The sequence below is a fragment of the Lepus europaeus genome, chromosome 12 (genome assembly GCF_033115175.1).
Source record: "Lepus europaeus isolate LE1 chromosome 12, mLepTim1.pri, whole genome shotgun sequence".
Taxonomy (NCBI): Eukaryota; Metazoa; Chordata; class Mammalia; order Lagomorpha; family Leporidae; genus Lepus; species Lepus europaeus.
In genome coordinates, this window is record NC_084838.1 from 103,305,511 (window position 1) to 103,318,705 (window position 13,195).

At 45.6% G+C, this 13,195-nt stretch overlaps 1 protein-coding gene across 2 annotated transcripts in view; it reads right to left on the minus strand.

The window, feature by feature from the left end:
- Window positions 1-202: 202 nt before the first annotated feature.
- RMI1 (RecQ mediated genome instability 1) overlaps window positions 203-13,195 on the minus strand; it is a 147,392-nt gene continuing 134,399 nt past the window's right edge. For both annotated transcript variants that reach the window (XR_009867693.1, XR_009867696.1), the window contains one exon: window positions 203-341. The gene's annotated coding sequence lies outside the window, so the exon portion shown is untranslated. The remainder of the gene's footprint in view (window positions 342-13,195) is intronic.

A 13,195-nucleotide genomic window follows, 5' to 3' on the forward strand; every position in this document is an offset into this window, starting at 1 on the left:
CTGGCTCCTGGCTTTCCATCGGCCTGGCTCTGGTCATTGCGGCCACCTGGGGAGTGAACCCCAAATGAACCCCAGTGTCTAGAAGACCTCTCCTTCTCAAATTAATTAATTAATTTAAAAAGAAATATCACATATCTCATGAACATGTACAGTTATTATGTTCAATTAAAAACAAAAACAGCTTGCTAGTCCCCACCTAGGGGGTTCCAGATCAGGATCTTGACCGCGATGAATCCGCACTTCCTACAAATCACCAGGTAACTCGGGTGCTACTCACGGGTCCCAGAACTGCAGAGCCTTTCGATTCGGTCAGTGGTTCGCCTCTTCATTGTCCAGCTTCCCTATTTTTCCAGAAAACAGAATAAAATTTGGGGAAAGATGTTAAGATTAAAAACTAGTCCTACAAGAGCTGAGTCTTTGGTTTGTAAACCAAAGAGAAAAAAAAAAAAAACCTGCAAACTTCCAGCAAAACCCAGCCTCTATGCATTTTATAGTACTTTTATCGAATATGTTTCATGTGAAAACTCTTTTCACAAGACCATCTTAGGATGTCTTTTTCAGCCTGCCGACTAAAAGAACCTTAGGAAAATGTCAACAGTAGTTATCTCTTAGAGGTAGGATTTTGAGTGATGCATTTTTCTTCCGGCTTAACAGCATGTCCGGCCTCCACTTGTTACAACAAATGCAGTCGACCTGTGTCAGACAAAAGCAAGGCTGGTAAAAGCTCAGCAAGCAAATGGTTTTGCCAGGTATTTTAATAAAAACAGGAGACACCATCAAGCTTTCATTTTGCTTGTCTGCAACGCAAAGCATTTAAGGATTTATCTATTTTTCTGGTTTAATGCTTAACTTACATTTATTTATTTTACTACTTTATGAGAGAGAGAGAATAAGAGAGAGAGCGAAATCCCCCATCTGCTGCCCACCACAGCCAGGCCTGGGCCAGGCCGAAGCCAGGAGCCAAGAACTCAGTCCAGGTCTCCCACGTGAGTGGCAGGGATCCAACCACATGAGTCATTTCCTGTTGTTTCCCAGGGTGCATTAGCAGGAAGCTGGAGTTGGCAAGGCAGCCAAGACTCCAGCCCAGGCACTTACATGGAGTGGAGGCCTCCCAAGCAAACAACGTGACCGCTCTGCCAAACACCCACCCCCTCTATTTTTCAACCTACCTACTTTTGCCCAGAACTCCATATTGCAGTTCATGCTGGGAGCCCCGTGGTAAATCGAGGCATTAAATGGCAAATTTTGAGACCCGGGGTCCTGTCTCTGATCTGTTTGCTCACTAATAGGGTCTTCCCAGGCAATCCTGGTCCCCCTAGCTCCGTCTCCCAGATCCAAGGGGTGGCTGAAACCTGTGTAGGCTGTGTCCTCAGATTCTCCTTAGGGACTGAGGGAACTACGACCGTCCATGGGTCCCATTTTCATCCAGGGTCTCCAAGTTTACCCCAGCAACTCCCACATTCCCCTGCGGTTACTACCTGAACAGACTGAGCTGCTGGCAAAAATAACCAAGACAATCTCAGTTTGTGAGTGAGAAAACTGAGGTTTCTGTCCACCTAAATGTTCATGTATATTTCAGTAATATTTCATACCATGCAAAACAACAACAACTGATTCTTGCCCTGTTTTACGTCCCTGTCTATACAAAAATCATATTGGTCTTTCTTCAGCATACCTGCTCATTTTATTTATTTATTTATTTATTTTAAAGATTTTATTTATTTATTTGACAGGTAGAGTTATAGACAGTGAGAAGGAGAGACAGAGAGACAGAGAGAAAGGTCTTCCTTCCGTTGGTTCACCTCCCAAATGGCCGCCACAGCCTGTGCTGCACCGATCCAAAGCCAGGAGCCAGGTGCTTCCTCCTGGTCTCCCATGCGGGTGCAGGGCCCAAGCACTTGGGCCATCCTCCACTGCCCTCCCAGGCCACAGCAGAGAGCTGGACTGGATGAGGAGCAACCGGGACTAGAATCCGATGCCCATATGGGATGCCGGCACTGCAGGCGGAGGATTAACCAAGTGAGCCACGCCACAGGCCCCCATACCTGCTCATTTTAAAGGCTTTCTGTTTATTTTTCCTCCACAGATTTTTTAAAAATAATAAAATCTATATTGTATTGACTATTAAGGAAAGGTTACAATATTTCACATGCCAATATTTTTTTTCTTCCTGACTGATCCACGTCAGAGAAATCCAGAGAGCAAGGATGCTTTGAATAAACATGCAAGTCTGAATGGTGGAACAGTGGAAAAGCCACATTCTCTTGATTATTGTTATTTCATCGCCAAATTAACATGCATGCAACATCCTCTTCCTGCCATACAAATTGTGCCCAAAACAAAATAATAATTCTGCTTTTCGTACAAAAACATCATCCAAATCAAGGCAAGGTTTTTCTTAATGACCTAAAATATGTGCTGTTTAAAAAGAAGGGGGAAAATGAGAAATTTAAAAGCAATGACAACCCAGTGCTTTTCCAGGAGATGTAATTAGAAACAACTTAGAGCTTCGGATAGAGCAAAAACAAGAAAGTGCTGTTTCCATCTCGTGCTAACGAGAGCCAGGCTCACAAACCTTCGTCACCCAAGAGTCGTCCCCCATTGGTGTCCTACAAGTGTATGCCATTTGCAGGGCGTGCTCCACTGGGATTTGAGATATGGGAGTGAGTTGTGTTGGTTGTTGGTTTAACCTTTTTTTTTTTTTTTTCTAAGATTTATTTTAAAGACAGAGTTGCAGAAGTAGAGCCAAAGAGAGAGAGAGGTCCTCCATTTGCTAGTTCACTCCCCAAATGACCACAACGGCCAGAGCTAAACTGAGCTGAAGCCAGGAGCTTCTTCCAGGTCTCCCACCCAGGTGCAGGGGCCCAAGGACTTGGGCCAGCTTCCACTGCTTTCCCAGGCCACAGCAGAGAGCTGGGTTGGAAGTGGAGCAGCTGGGACTTGAACCATATGGGATGCCGGCACTGGAGGCCGGGGCTTTAACCCACTGTGCCACAGCGCCAGCCCCATGGTTTAATCTTCAGTGGGACAGTTTTGTTTCCTCTCCACCAATTTCAGCATCAGCAGCTCAGCAACCACCCTGCATCCTCTGCTTTTGCTCCTCCAGAAGCTGTCCCGGCATTACTCTGAGAACGCCCAGGCAGATGCACTGAAACTCCAGGGTCAGTCCCCGATTCTGAACAGGACACTTGGAAGTGTCCTACTCTGGGCATCATAGGTCATCATTCATCCGGATGGGAAAAGCAGTTTACAGACATAAACACGTATAGGAAGAGTCCGAGACAATCACAGTCCCATTTCCTCCAGTACTTCCACCTGTCCCTTTGTGACCATTGGGCCACTAAACCCCAGCTAGCGGAACCCACTGAACAGAGATGGGAGGTTAAAGACTCTGTGTCATAATCCAACTTGGCCGACAAGAGGAAAAGGAAAAAAGCTAGCCGCAGGCCCCAACACTGCAAACTCCAGCAGCGGCTGGCAAGCCAAAAGCCATGTTTGGGAAAGAAGGAAAAGCAAAAGCCAACAAAATGAGAGAGAAAGGCGCATAGCTGGCACAGACATGACAGCGTGAAGACAATGGCAACCAGAGAACACCTGGGGAAGAGCCAGAAGGCGGAGAGACCCACGAGGGAAGATGAGACACAAACAACACCCGCAAGGCGGGCGTAGAGCATGGCACTCACCAAACGCCCTCAATGGAGCTCGTAATTCCCTCATCTCACACTAGCGCTCACTGTGGCTTCAGATCTTTAGCTCATTGGGCTACATGTCTGGCTGGTTTTCCCTAAGATGTGATCCAACATACAAAGCTTTTCCTCAACAGTTGTCTTGGAGTAATTTTAAAGTATCCAGCTACCTAAAAAATTCACTCTTTCAGGATCCAACCCATCTCGATAACTAATTTTATAATTTCACCTTTTATGGTAGAAGTTGGGTTAATAGGGACCAGTGCTGTGGCACAGTGGGTTAAGCCATGGCCTGCAGCACAGGCTTCTTATATGAGCACCAGCTCGAGTTCTGGCTGCTTCATTTCCAATCTAGTTCCCTGCTGCTGCACCTGGGAAAGCAGTAGAAGATGGCTCAAGTCTTTGGGCCCCTGCACTCATGTGGGAGACCTGGAAGAAGCTCCTGGCTCCTGGCTTCGGACTGGTCCAGCCTTGGTCACTGCAGTCATTTGAGGAGTGAACCAATGGATGGAAGATCTCTCTCTCTTTCTCTCTCTCTGCCCCCCTTCTCTCTCTCTAACTCTGCCTTTAAAATAAGTAAATAAATCTTTTAAAAACAAGAATATGTTCAATTAATATAGTTAGCTTCCCATTACTATGACAAAGTACTAGAGACTGGCTACCTTATAAAGAAAAGAGGCTTGTCTGTTTCATGGTTTAGAAGGTCACAGTCCCAGAATGGTTGAGCCCCGTTGGTCTGGCCTCTGGAGATAAAGCTATCGCTGGCAGAGTCCTGAGGTGTCCCAGAGCATCATAAAGCAAGAGACGGGGACACGTGTGTCTGTCTGTATCTCCCTCTGCCTGGTGTCTTTCTCTCTTCTTATAAAAACCACCAGGATTCAGTCACAGGGGCTCCCCCATACTCTAATTTTCATCACTTCCCAAAGTGAGTCAATTGGGTTAAATTTCCCCCACCTGCCAAAAGCTCCACCCTGGGGACCTCCTTTTAAAACGTGGGCCTTTGGGGGACATTCAACACCCACATCGTAACACACCCCAAGTCTGAACAAAAGAGGCTCTTAATTCTATTAGGAAAGTACACTTAAGGATACCCACAGCAGCCTTGTGGCTCCAACCAGGTGATTTTTGGACCTCTTCATGCCAGCACTGTCACAATTATCATTTTTTCAGAAAGCTTTTATTTAATGAATACAAATTTCATAGGTACAGCTTTAGGAATATAGTGGTTCTTCCCCCCATATCCACCCTCCCACTCCCACTCCCATCCCACCCGCTACTCCCTCTCCCATTCCATTCTTCATTAAGATTCATTTTTAATTATCTTTATATACAGAAGATCAACTTAGTACATACTAAGTAAAGACATCAACAGACTGCACCCACGCAGACACACAGTATAAAGTACTGTTTGAAGACGAGTTTTACCGTTAATTCGCATAGTACAACTCATTAAGGACAGAGATCCTACATGGGGAGCAGGTGCACTGTAACTCCTGTTGTTGATTTAACAATTGACACTCTTCTTTATGATGTCAGTGATCACCCGAGGCTCTTGTCATGAGCCGCCAAGGCTATGGAAGCCTTTTGTGACCACAAACTCTGTCAGTGTTTAGTCAGGGCCATATCAGAGTGGAAGTTCTCTCCTCCCTTCAGAGAAAGGCACCTCCTTCTTTGATGGCCCCTTCTTTCCCCTGGGACCATCACAATTATGTAATTAAATTATTTTAAAGTATGTGAACTGATGAAAAATGGGCACAAAATTGTTCTCATGGGAACTAAATTGAATGCTTTGGAAAAAATTAAGCCAATTATCATTATAAAAATTCAAGAAAGAACCATAAGACTCTAGAAAGAGTTGGCATTCAGAATGTTTTCCAAGTGTCTTTAAACTGGCTTTCCATGTTAAAGAAACAAAGGATAATACAGAAAATACGTGAGAATTTCCAATTAACAAGTGCAAATTCAAATCAAGAACCCTAATCTTACATTGAATGACTTATAATAATCATACAAGGACAAGGGGTCTTCTAAAAGTTCATAGAAAAATATGCATTATGAAAAAAACTATGCATGGATTTCAAATGTTTGCATCAAAATAAATTTACCTTTTAATTCCATTTTCCACAAATTTTTTAAAAGACCTTCATATTTTCATTTTTTTCCAGATTTTATTCATTTATTTGAGAGGTAGAGTTATAGGCAGAGTGAGGGAGAGACACAGAGAGAGGTGTCTTCCATCCGCTGGTTCACTCCCCAAAAGACTGCAATAGCTGGAGCTGAGCTGATTCAAAGCCAGGAGCCAGGAGCTTCTTCCAGTTCTCCCACACAGGTGCAGAGGTGGAAGCACTTGGGCCATCTTCCACTGCCCTCTCAGGCCACAGCAGAGAGCTGGATTGGAAGAGGAACAGCCGGGACTCGAACCGGCGCACATATGGGATGCCAGCACCGCAGGCAGAGGCTTAGGATACTATGCCACAGTGCCAGCCTCAGGACCTCATATTTTATGCTAAAGCATTTAAGGCACATATATTTCATTCTATGACAGCCAAATTGAACCAGTTTTGTTTTGTTTTGTTTTGTTTTCAATTACTGATCCCAATAGCTCAGAGAAAAAGAGCTTTCCATTAGATTTATTTTAAAATTCTAGGAATAGACACCTGGATTTTTAAATATAATTTTAAATATTTTAACTGACATAAACATTGTACAAAGCTGTGGGACACTATGTGATGATCCAATACACGTACATGTACATTGTGTCATGTGCAGTCCGGGCAAGCGTTCCTTTGAACACTTAGCATTTCCTTATGGTGAAAACATTCCACGCCCTCCCTTCTAGGTGGTTGTAGTTATTGTTTAGAGATATATACGGGGTACTGTAGTCACACCCTACTGTTATCTACAGTCACCCTACTGTGCAATTGAGCCCAGAACTTCTTACTCTTATCTAGCTAGAACTTAGTGCCCATTAATCAGCCCTCCCCCCGCCCCTTGGTTTTAACCCGCCAAGTGCACAAGTTGCTGTGATTCAGAAGACGGAGTGTTGGCTGGCTGACCGTCTGCTGAGGAATCCTTTTTCCTTATGATGAAAGCTGTTCTTGGGCTTGTTGACGGTCCTGAAAGCAAAGCATCACGGTTCTTCACCTTTTTGTATGAGTGAGGGCCCCCTCTATCACGGAAGTCTGCCCGGATAGTGGCTTTCTCTTAGGGCTTGGCCCTTCTCTGGAGATGTGTGAGCTACAGGGAAGAAAGTGTGCTGGCCTAACTGCTACCCTCTCCCCATGCTATTCCAGAAAGGTCTCAATATGATTTTGCACTTGGAAAGGAACGCTTCTTCCTTAGTTTGGATGCTGAATGGAATTTAGAATTTCAATACAGGAGCCTGCGCTGTGGCATAGTGGGTGAAGCTGCCGCCTTCAGTGCTGGCATCCCATATGGGCACCGGTTCGAGTCCTGGCTGCTCCACTTCTGATCCAGCTCTCTGCTATGGCCTGGGAGGGCAGTGGAAGATGGCCCAAGTCCTTGGGGTCCTGCACCTGTGTGGGAGACCCGGAGGAAGCTCCTGGCTCCTGGCTTTGGATTGGCGCAGCTCCAGCCATTGCGGCCAATTGGGGAGTGAATCAGTTGATGGAAGACACCTCTCTCTCTCTCTCTCTTTCTCTCTCTCTCTCTCTGCCTCTCCTTCTCTCTCCATAACTCTGACTTTCAAATAAACAAATCAATCTCAAAAAAAAAAAAAAAACACCCCAAGCTCAACTCCATTTTTAGCTTCATCCAAGCCAGCAAAGAGTTGAAATAACTCTTTTCCCGCCATGATATTCTTTCTTGGCCTTGCCGGCAAATGAGCGAATGAATAATAAACTGGGGAAAGAGTGTAAATGGCTCTGCAGCAATTTCCATTCAATCAGGAGCGGGATTAACTAAAAGGCCTTGAAAACGTAATGGACTTTTGTTTATCTTGTGACACAGCACAACTGTATCTCAAGCAGGGAAAAGGCAGGAAGGGGAGAGACATCTAGAACCAAGTGTAGGCGAGACGCTGCTTCGCCATTGTTAAGAAACCCGACCATCGAAGTGTTACATGAAACTACCAGGCGGTGGCGGATCTCAGGGACTGGATAGCACTCACATCATTTTTTATTTATTTATTTATTTATTATTTGAAAGACAGAGAGAGAGATAGAAGCAGAGAGAGAGAGAGAGAGATCCTCCATCCACTGGTTCACTCCCAAATGGCCACAACGGCCAAAGCTGGGCTGATCTGAAGCCAGGAGCCAGGAGCTTCTTCCAGGTCTCCCATGTGGGTGCAGAGCCATATGGAATGCTGACACTGCAGGTGACAGCTTTACCACAGCATCAGCCCCTCACTCACATTGTGTTTAACAGCCTCCACCTTTATCTAAACTTGTTTTCTGTGATAATCACTATGGTCTTGATCCAGTTGTTTAATTTTAACTTTTAAAAATACATTTTAATTTAAAGACATTATTCAGATTCCATTAAATATTTCATAGATAGTAGAAAATCTGCATGTGTCTACCAGCCCAGTTTGCCCTCAGTTTCACTGTTTAAAGTGTGAACTACTTTATGAGTAAACATAGATTAAAAACTGTGATGTGTGAAAGGCATTTCCGCAAAGATGCTTCCGTCTCCATGGTACCAAGAGTGCATATAAATAAATCCGTGCTGTGATTAAAGTTGAGACACCAGTTTTCCCACCAACAATAGGCTTTCTCCTATCCCAAAACGCAGTTAAACTTGTAAACATGGGCTATGATTTGAATCTGATTAGGTCCCTGAACTCACACAGAAGTCTAAACCCCAAAGTCCTAAGTGGATGGTACTAAGAGGGTGGAGACATAATCCAGTTATGGCATTTAGGGAGTGGGACCTAGGACAAGGTACTTGGGCCATGGGTGCTACGCCCTCTCTCACCAGTTAACATAAAAGCCTGAGTTTGGGCCCAGCTGTCCTACTTCCTGGCTTACCATGTGGTCAGCTCTCTGCCCACGTTCTGCCATGGCCTCTACCACTCTCAGCAGAGGCTGACTGATCTTGAACTAGAACCTTCAAAACTGAGCTAAATAACCCTTTTTTCTCCATATATAGTTGTCTCAGGTATTTCATTGTAGTAAGACGAAGCCAGGAGTCCAGAACCTAACCCAGGTCTCCCCATATGCCTGGCAGGACGCCAACACTTGAGCCATCACTTCGCTACCTCCCAGAGTGTGCATTAGCAGGGAACTCGGTCTTAAGTAGAGCTGGAACTCATAATCACAAGTGGGTACAATGCAACTTTTCAATGCATATCCAGGCGTCCCTGGGACTGGGAACCCAAGCATCCCAAATGCTGTCCTTTTTTTTTTTTAAGATTTTATTTATTTATTTGAGAGAGGTGAGCAGGGGCTGGCGCTGTGGTGCAGGGGGTTAAAGCCCTGGCCTGAAGCGCTGGCATCCCACATGGGCACCGGTTCAAGACCCAGCTGTTCCACTTCCAATCCAGCTCTCTGCTGTGGCATGGGAAGGCAGCAGAAGATGGCCCAAGACCTTGGGCCCCTGTACCCACGTGGGAGACCGGGATGAAACACCTGGCTCCTGGCTTCGGATCGGTGCAGCTCCAGCTGTTGTGGCCAACTGGGGAGAGAACCATGGATGGAAGACCTCTCTCTCTCTCTTTCTCTCTCTCTCTCTCTGCCTCTTCTCTCTCTGTGTAACTCTGACTTTCAGATAAATAAATAAATCTTTTTTTCAAAAAAAGGAAGTAGAGCAACCAGGACTCAAACTGACACTCATGTGGGATGCTGGTACTACAGGCTGTGGCTTTACCCACTACGCCACAGCGCCAGCCCTCACTTCCTTTTCACTTCTCTGTGCTTGGAGCCCACCAAGCTGCTCCCTCCCAGTTGTTTTATATACAGGGCATTATGCGTCATCTTGAACTACAGTCAGCCCACCAGGCTACAAGCGCCAGACCTGTTCTGTTCACCTTACTGTGTATTAGTCCTCATATTTAACCTTCCCCAACATGTCTCCCCTTACACTTACCATCTTCTGTAACAGCTATTTTAAATTCTGATTGAACATACATCCTGGTTTTTTTTTAATTTCTGCATATGAGAGAAAATGTGCAGTATCTGTCTCTCTGTGGTTAGCTTAGTTCACACAACATGATCATCTCCAGCTCTATCCCTTTTGCTGCAAGTGTCAGAATCCCATCTCTTCGAAGGCCGAATGACAACCCTCTGTGTGTACATACCCCATTTTCTTTAGCTACTCATCTGGTGGTGGACACCTGGGTTGAGTCCATACCTTGGCTATTGGGAATGGACCTGCAGTGAACACACAAGTACAGGCATCTCTTTCGTATGCTGACTTAATTTCCTTAGGATCTGTTCCCCGTTGTGGGATAGTTGGGGCATATGGAAAATCTGTTTTTTGGCATCTGGAGGGCCCTCCACACGGTTCTCCAGGATGGCTATCTTGATTGACATTCCCACCCAGCAGTATCTAAGGGCTTCCTTTATACCTGCTCTTTTCTTATGCACAAAACAATCCGAGATACAGTTAAGCAAAGCCTCTCCCTTTAAATCTTCCTCCACATGTTTTAACAGTATCTCATCCTCAAAATGGGGAGGCTATTTCCACCCTTGGAACTGATGTAATACAAGAGTCACAAATCTGTTAAGAGAGGGCAGGAGAAAAGCTGCAAATATTCCATTGGTGATGTCTAAATATCAGAGAAACATGCATGAGCAGGTATTCCAATACCTGCACGTGTGAACAGGATGAAAACCCATGAACATACATGCACAGTTCACCAGGTAGGTTTAACTTCAAGTGAGAAACTATCCCCTAAAAAATAAAAACATTGACGACTATACAATAGTGGGGAATCTGACATGGTCCTCTTGCCACCCCCACACCCCCACCCCCGCATCCCTGCGCCATCTCAAACATTTCACAACAGGTCTCCAGAATCTTCTCTTTGTCCTCTCCTAAGCCAGTGCACGCTGGCTCTGAGATACACTTGGTACCCAGACTGAAAGGCTGGTAACTGCCTCTTACCAGAGACAGGAAATATCACCCAGCTTGAATGTCTTCCGCCTCTGCCTGCAAATTGAAATTCTTTCCCTAATCAAGCTGTTTCCAAACACAGAAGAAAGGGACAGAAAGGGAGAGGAAATTAACATCACAGGATGTGCTGTGGACAGGTAATGAGACCCACCAAGGTTTCCAGATCCCAGACTGGGGGGGGGGGGGGGGGGGGCTCACTGCGGTGCATTTGCTCTTAACTGCTGGCGATAAAATGAATAGAACTAAAATGGTCATCTCTCTGGTTTTCCTTGGCCTCCATTTTTTTTCTTTTCCCTTTTGGTTGTTTTTTTTTTTTTTTTTTTTTTTTTTTTTTTTTTGCTTGGGTTACCATTAAATCCGTCTCACCCCGTATCGTTTTACTGGGCTAAAATTAATTCTGAGTGTTTCTGATTATAGCAACTGTACCCCAGCCCTGATCAAGCCTAATTACGAATTGATGTAGGGTCCCGCCATTGTCGCACCTCGGTAATGGAGCCTGCATTTCAGCCAGCAGTGCCTTGTAAATGAACAGGGGAGAGGAGAGGCCCACGCGTTGTCTCCAGTGACCTCCTGTGCATCACAGAGAGCGAGCTGCATTGATAAACACGCTGAGAGGGGTTATCATCCATTATTCAGTTTCACAATTAGCGAACACCTGGCCCACTGGTAGTCAGAGCCTCTTCTCTTCCCATTCGTATCTATGTGAGCCCACAACGCGGACACAATGCAGCAGGCCAATTTTCCTTCATTCAAGGCAGGAAATTAGGAGAGGGCTGAGGGAGGCTTAGGTAAGGGGACCGCTGCTTCACATCTCCTTCCTTTTGCAAAGAACAGAGATTGGCAGAAATGCTGCAAACATAAGCGATGGCTTTGAGAGAGGTGGCCTTTTAACTACTGTCCTTCTGGGTGAAAAAAGGACTTAGGGACCAAGGAGCGCCCACCAGTTCCAGGAGCCTGGGGTGTGTCCAGAACAGCAAGACCACAAGGGCCTACACAGAACAAAGGAAAACCTGTTGCATTTGGCTTGGTCCTGCTACCACCAACTTCCAGCTGGCCCAGTTCTCTGCCTGCACAAGGCTTGATTTCCAGCGTTCTCTCTTTGAGCCAGACAACCAGACTCCTGCGGCAAATGTACACAGGGACTTCTCAAAAGTGTGAGGAAGGGACCAGCGTTGTGCCGCAGGTGGGTTGAGCAGCCTGCAATGCCAGCATCCCATTTGAGCGCTGGTTCGAATCCCAGCTGCTCCACTTAGGATCCAGCTCCCTGTGAATATGTCTGGGAAAACAGCAAAGGATGACCCAAGTACTTGGGCCCCTGCCACCCATGTGGGAGACCTGGATGGAGTCCTGGACCCCTGGCTTTGGCTTGGACCGATGCTGTCATTTTTATTGAATTCTCATCCCCTTGGCCATGTGTGTGTATCTCCCCCTCTCTCTGTAACTTTCCCTTTCAATTAAATAAATAGTTTTTAAAAATAAATAAAAGCTTGAGGAAAATAGAACTAAAAGGCAAGTTTATTTTGGTGCAAAAGAATGTTGAAATATAGGCATAGTTTTTTTTCATAATACACATTTCCCATGAATTCTTTGAAGACTCTTGTCTTTCAGATTTCTGTTAAGATTTATTTATTTATTTACCTGAAAGGCAAAGTTACAGAGGGAAAGAGAGGGAGAGGGAGAGAGGGAGAGAGGGAGCGAGGGAGAGAGGGAGAGAGAGAGAGAGAGAGAAAGAGAGATCTTCCATCTGCTGGTTCACTCCCCAAATGGCTGAAATATCCGGGTCTGAGCCAGATTGAAGCGAGGAGCTACATTTGGGTCTCCCACATGGGTGGCAGGGGCCCAAGCACTCAGGATGATGGCTTTGTTAGGATAGGATGAAGGCTTTGTCAGCATCACAGGGGTTTGGTTTTATTTGGGAGCTTGGAATTCTCACCAAAATACTTGCCCCATATAAAGGTGCCCAATGAACTAAAATCAGATTGTCCAGAATCAGAGCATTGGAAATTAGATGTCAGACTTCTTTATTCTCAGGCTAGGCTCAGGTGAGGGTCCTTCAGACAGCGACCTTTGGTAATGGGCACGATAAGGAGAGAAGACAGCCAGTCATTGCATTTACTTCAACTTGGTATGTGCTTCTAATTCACTGAGCAAAAGCCTCCTGTCTTCTCTTTATGGTTGCTGATTCTCTTGGGATAAGGTCACCAGTAACAAACAAGCAAGTCATGGAACCTCAGGTCAGAACGAGACCACAAGAAATCAGGAGGAACGGGCATTGTTGACACAGTGGGTTAAGCCACCTCCTGCCTTGCCAGCATCCCATATGGGTGCCAGTTCCTGTCCCGGCTGTTCCACTTCTGATCAGCTCCCTGCTAATGCTCCTGGGAAAGCAACAGAAGATGACCCAAGAGCTGGCGTCCTGGCACCCACATGGCAGA